The sequence below is a fragment of the Aquarana catesbeiana genome, linkage group LG04 (assembly GCF_042186555.1).
Source record: "Aquarana catesbeiana isolate 2022-GZ linkage group LG04, ASM4218655v1, whole genome shotgun sequence".
Classification (NCBI taxonomy): Eukaryota; Metazoa; Chordata; class Amphibia; order Anura; family Ranidae; genus Aquarana; species Aquarana catesbeiana.
This window is the reverse complement of record NC_133327.1, coordinates 143,059,709-143,066,163: the sequence shown is the minus strand read 5'-3', so window position 1 is coordinate 143,066,163 and position 6,455 is coordinate 143,059,709. Positions and strand designations below refer to the sequence as shown.

Here is a 6,455-nt window from a genome sequence, read left to right as displayed (position 1 = left end):
ACTACAACTAATTGTAGTTCGTTTGAAGACGCGACATTGCTGCACGGAGCGCGCTCTAAAAACCAGAAGCTGAGGAGATAATAGATACACTAAAGGAGGAAGTTCAGAAAAAGCATATGCATATAACAGGTAAATCAAAAATTTCTGCAGAAATAACAGCTAGATTCCTGATCTATGCTGCATATAGATCAGATATTGACAACAAAAATGTAGTTTTACAACCCCTTTAAACTCATTATTTACCTACGGGTTTAGCATAATATTCTGTTTGGGGAGGGCCATTTTCCCAAAAGAGGGCTACACATGTGTTAGAAAAATATATACTGTATATGTGAGCTGTTTTACTTGCCAAAGGATTTGTAATTTTACATAGCCACGCATGAGTTACACACCTCTACCACACTTCTAAGGCTGACCAGGTGCCATGGCTTTTTCAGCTTTACAGTCTCCAGTGTCAGTTACCTACATTTTGGAAAATAAACCAGAAGGCAGGTGACACAGGAAGCTTCAGATAAAAAAAAAAACCTGTATTATCAGTCTTGAGCTGTTACCGTCTGGTAAGTCATTAGTACTACAGCTGTTTGTCTTATACCTGTCTGGCTACCTTTGTATTTGAATTGCTTTTTGTAATGACTTGGACTGTAGACAGACCTTTCTTCTGCTTGCCACCTGCCCAATATTTTAGCATGTCTTATGACTCCTTTTACCTGCCACCTGCCTCAACCAGCTGTCTGTTTCACTCTGATTTTGTCTTCTGTTTAAGGTTCACACTGTTCCAACAAGGAAGTTGAACTACTTCTGATCTGACTTTGCCCTGTGACTTTATGTCCGACTTCCATGCGACTTCAATATACAGGATAGTCTGGTATGAATTTTAAGGGGAACCCCATACCAAAATGTAAAAAAAAAAACTGGCATGGGGTCCCCCCAAAAATCCATACCAGACCCTTATTTGAACATGCAGCCCAGCAGGTCAAGAAAGAGGGGGGGATGAGCGAGTGCCCCCCCTCCTGGACCATACCAGGCCACATGCTGTCAACATGGGGGGGGTGCTTTTGGGGACAAGGGCCTTTTCCTGACAACCCTGGGCAATGGTTGTGGGGGTCTGTGGGCAGGGGACTTATCGGAATCTGGAAGCCCCTTTTAACAAGGGGGCCCCCAGATTCTGCCCCCCCCCAATGTGAATGAGTATGGGTACATTATACCCCCAACCATTCACCCAAAAAAGTGTAGTGTTACAAAAACACAAGAGGTGGTTTTGGAAAAGTCCTTTGTTAAAAATTAAGAATGTCCTCATCATAGCTCTGTTACTTCTTCCTCCGTTCTTCTCCCTCTGCTTCTTCTCCCGGTTCTTCTCCCTCCGCTTCTTTTCCCGGTTCTTCTCCCTCTGCCTTCTACATCCGTGGACCCGGTCTTCCTTCAACGCTTGCTCTCACTGTTATGTCATGTCCGGTGTCTGACATTTCAGTGACCCCGCCCCCATGTGACAAGTCCCCCAGGTGGCCACACCCCATGACTATATAAGAAATGGCAGACACCAGACCTGATATAACAGCTAGAGCCAGTGTTGGAGGAAGACCGGGTCAGTAGAGGTAGAAGTAATTAGCAGAGGGAGAAGAACCGGAAGAAGAAGCAGATGGAGAAGAACCGGAGGGAGAAAAAACGGGAAAAGAAGAAGTGGAGGGAGAAGAAAGGAGGAAGTAGAGACGGGGGACATTCTTCATTTTTAATAAAGGACTTTTCCAAAACCGTTTCCTGTTTATTTGTAACACTACACTTTTTTGGGGTGAATGGGTAGGGGTACAATGTACCCCATACTCATTCAAATAGTGGGAGGCTGGGATCTGGGGGCCATCTTGTTAAAGGGGGCTTTCAGATTTGTATAACCCCCTGCCTGCAGACCCCCACAACCACCGCCCAGGGTTGTCGGAAAGAGGACCTTGTCCCCATAAAAATGGGGGCAAGGTGCTTTAGGGTGGGAGGCGCAGAGCACAACCCCCCCCATGTTGAGGGCATGTGGCCTGGTGCTCACTGCTTTTTTCAATTTAATCCAAAGGGAGCAAGCTAGAGAAGTTTATTACTGGTGGGTATGTCCAGTATTTCTCACTATATTGAAAGCCTATATAAGTATTATTTTTTTATTCTAGCCTGGTCTTCCTGTGTCTCCTGTGGCAGCACAGTGCCCCTTCCCTAGAGGTGTGGACGGTCTCTGTGACTTTCATTGGTAGTCTATTGGGTAAGCTTGAAGTGGATCGGACAGAGTGAATAATTAACTAAAATGTATATTAATGGATCTGTATATATTGTCCCACTGATTTTCTTGATTGTACATATGATTTTGTCTCTATTACAGTCTTTAGACTAGTGATGGTCTGCAAATTCCCTGAAGAAGCCAACTTTGGCGAAACATGTCGGGATCAAACATTACCTCTTGACCACGCAACGGAAACGAATGACCAATGAAGTGATATGTGTAAATTTTCTCATTTGATTCAATTTTTCAACTTTTTGTAAATAAACTTTAAATGTTTTATACTTAAAGTGGGGTTCCACCCAAAAAAACAAAAATACCTGAAAAATTCTAAAAAAAAAACCAAAAAAATTTGGATATTTTTCTTTTTATTTACTTACCTCTAAATGCCTGTTGCTAGGTGGTCCCTCGTAGTCTGCCTCTTCCTTTGCCTGGGCTGGTGACATCACTTCCCCCTCGGCACAGGAAGGGCTTCGCTCTGCTCCCTACCTCCTGTCAATCATCTGGGACCCATTACAGGTCCCAGGTGATTGAGCGGCCAATCATGGCCGCTCGCGCATGCGCAGTGGGTGCCAGGCTGTGAAGCCACAGCCCGGCGCCCACAGTAGAAATGCCGGTGCCGACGAGCGGAGGGGGGGGACGAGCGGGGCTTCGATCCCCCGCTTCGCTGGACCCTGGGACAGGTAAGTGTCCAATTAAAAGTCAGTAGCTGCAGTATTTGTAGCTGCTGACTTTTAATTTTTTTTTTTTAATGGACCCCCCTGAGTGGAACTCCTCTTTAAGTGGTTCTTGCTATTTTTGGAACCGCTATAATCCCACAAAATATACTGTTGTCCCATATATACCAAATAGGCATGAGTTGACAGATATAACACTGTCACCTAGTTGCTAACTTGTGTAAAATAGAGACGTTTATTGTTGGGGTTTACACACACTTTAAGCTGACCAATTCTTAGATGTGATGGCTGCATTTGTTTTCCATTTTAGGCTTTCTTTCCTTTTTTTTTTTTTTGTCCTGTGATCCAGCCTGTCAGTCTGTTGTTTATCAACAGAACAAGCTCTCCTGCAAATGTATCAGTTAAGGGTGTTGAGACAAATCGTTTACTACTGACAGGGGGGCTTACAGCGATCAGCTTTTATTTATCCATGTAAAACCTGTTGCTGTAACTGCTTGTGTAACTTCAGTGTGAACTGGAGTTTGGCTTCAATTTGTTAGTGTATCTAAATCTGCTAGTACATCTATCACTACCCTCCCCCCCAGATTGAAAGTGCTGCTGCCCAAAAGTGCCCCTGTGCTGCTTTATCCAGATTGGAGGCACTCTAATACAGGAGGTGTGTTACTAGCTGGATCACCAGGGGAAAAAGCCTTAAAAGAAGAACACTAATACAGCCACCACATCTAATGATTAGTAAGACCCCTTTCACACCAAGCCGCCCATAGCGTCGGCGGTAAAACGCCGCTATTTTTAGCGGCATTTTACCATCGGATTTGTGGCGCATTTTGGCCACTAGCGGGGTGCTTTTACCCCCCGCTAGTGGCCCAGAAGGGGTTAAAACCGCCCACAATGCAACGCAATGGCAGCGTTTTGCCGGCGGTATCAGAGCGCTGCCCCATTGATTTAAATGGGGAGCAGAGGTGGAGGAGCGGTAAACACACCGCTCCTTCACCGCTCCAAAGAAGCTGCTGGCAGGACTTTTCCTGACGTCCTGCCGGTGCACCGCTCCAGTGTGAAAGCCCTTGGGCTTTCACACTGGAGACAATGGAGCATCTGTTTGAGGGTGGATTGCAGGCGCTATTTTTAATGCTGTAGTGCCTGCAAAACGCCCTCGGTGTAAAAGGGGTCTTAACTGCATTATATTCCAGTTTTTGGTTTTGGGTTTAATACCGCTTTAAAGATAAACATTAAGTATGTTGTAGCACCTTGCGGCTTTATGTAAAGGATACATGGGCCGAACCAAGAAATAAAACTTGTCTCATATAATACAACTAAATTATCGCCAGCTCTGCTCTTTTGTGAGCTTTAATTTAAAGCCCAACTCCAGGATATTAGCAAAAGCCCTCTCCCACCCCCTCTAACTAACTGCTGGTATGAATGAAATTAACCTATTCAATTGCCCATTTTACTTAAATGAGGCCACAGTCACACGATGATCCTTCTCTCTTCTTCTCTATATTCCTAGGGTCCTCTTTTGGGTGTCCACATCACTGCCTGCTTGATTTGGGCACCTCCTATTGGTGAAGGTGACACTTGAAGTGGCTCACGAGCACGGTGAGGGGACCAGTGCCTGTAAAGATAATGATCAGAAAAAATGTCTGGTCCCCAGGGCAGAAAATTAGCTTTGCTTATAGAATGAACTGTGACTTTGATCCATTACACTGCAGGGTATCTGGAATCAAGACTGAGGAGCAAGTAATTGCAATGCCATCTTTAAATAAAAAAAATTTAAGTTGGAGTTGGGCTTTCATTCAGCATATCTTAGAGACAAAGGAGGCCACAGACACATAGCCCGAGGGTCTCTGGTACTATCCTATTTCAAGCATAGTTGATCCTCATGCCCCGTACACACGAGCGGATTTTCCATTGGAAAAAACTTGGATGGTTTTTCCGACGGAATTCCGCTCAAGCTTGCCTTGCATACACACGGTCATACAAAAGTTCTCTGAACTTTCGACCGTCAAGAAAGCGGTGACGTACAACACTACGACGAGCCGAGAAAATGAAGTTCAATGCTTCCGAGCATGCGTAGGAATTTTGCGCGTCGGAATTTGTACAGGCGATCGCATTTTCGGATAGGAACTTTTCCCGACCGAAAAATAGAGAACATGCTCGCAATCTTTTGCTGGCTGGAATTCCACCAGCAAAAGACCGATGGAGCATACACACGGTTGCATTTTCCGACAAAAAGTTCTCGTCGGAGTTTTGCTGGCGGAATTTGCGATCGTGTGTACGTGGCATAATAGTCATTTTTAATAATGTATTTGAGTGATCTCATACTTTTTCTATTAGAATCATGCTATTAGTTATGGCCCGTACACACAATCCGAAAAACGGACAACAGATTGTCGGATTTTTTTTTTTTTTGCATGGTAGTCGCATATCAAAAATGGAGAGGTTACTAAAGTTATGAAATTTCTTGTACGGCACAATAAAAAATCGAAAGTGATGTCATGTGTTGTAATGTATTTCTATTGTATTTTCGGATGACAACTGTTCTGATTAAACAAAAATCGTACGATCTATTATCATATGAGAAAAATGTTTGTGTTTGTTCGATCGGATAATATCAGATGAAATGTCCTGTTTGGCTCTCAAAAGCTCTGTACTAACGATCCAATTATCGTACGATTTTCGGATCGTGTATACGGGCCATAAGTTGCAAATTACACTAATGCCCCGTACACACGATCGGACATTCCGACAACAAAATCCATGTTTTTTTTTCCGACGGATGTTGGCTCAAATTTGTCTTGCATACACACGGTCACAAAAATCTTGTCGGAAATTCCGAACGTCAAGAACGCGGTGACGTACAACACATACGACGAGCCGAGAAAAAGAAAGTTCAATAGCCAGTGCGGCTCTTCTGCTTGATTCTGAGCATGCGTAGAACTTTGTGCGTCAGAATTGTGTACACACGATCGGAATTTACGACAAGGGATTTTGTTGTCGTAAAATTTGAGATCCAGATCTCAAACTTTGTGTGACGGAAATTCTGATGGAGCCTACACACGGTCGGAATTTCCGAAACAAGCTCCCATCGAACATTTTCCATCGGAAAATCCGACCGTGTGTACGGGGCATAACACTATTCTTCCATCCACAAATGAAGGTATCAATAAATGAATAGTTGATGAAATTTAAGTTTCTACCTGTAGTCCACATATTCTACAAAACATTACAAATCCTTTGATTGCTAAATTACATATAAGTGCCCACTATATGCTATTGAGCAGCACCTGGAGGAAATAGCAATTACTAGAAATAAACATGTTGAAACGGTACTACAAAGTGTATCAAGTTGTTTTGCTTATATACATGGTGATGTGTTTTTGTATTACAATAAAAGCAACAGCAAAATACTAAATATTTAACTGATGAACTACAAAGCCATTGTAGTTGGTGTTTTGGTGGTCAACTCCACCCAAATACTGGTATTTCAGTTTTGCATGGTTGCTCAGGAGTCGCATGCTAGATGTTTATAT

The 6,455-nt window shown here is 43.5% G+C and overlaps 1 long non-coding RNA gene across 1 annotated transcript; it reads left to right on the top strand.

Moving 5' to 3' along the window:
- Positions 1-519: 519 nt before the first annotated feature.
- LOC141141420 (uncharacterized) lies at positions 520-2,569 on the top strand. Its single transcript, XR_012244069.1, has 3 exons — positions 520-557; positions 2,148-2,236; positions 2,354-2,569. It is a non-coding gene; the product is annotated as an uncharacterized lncRNA (long non-coding RNA).
- Positions 2,570-6,455: the final 3,886 nt, after the last annotated feature.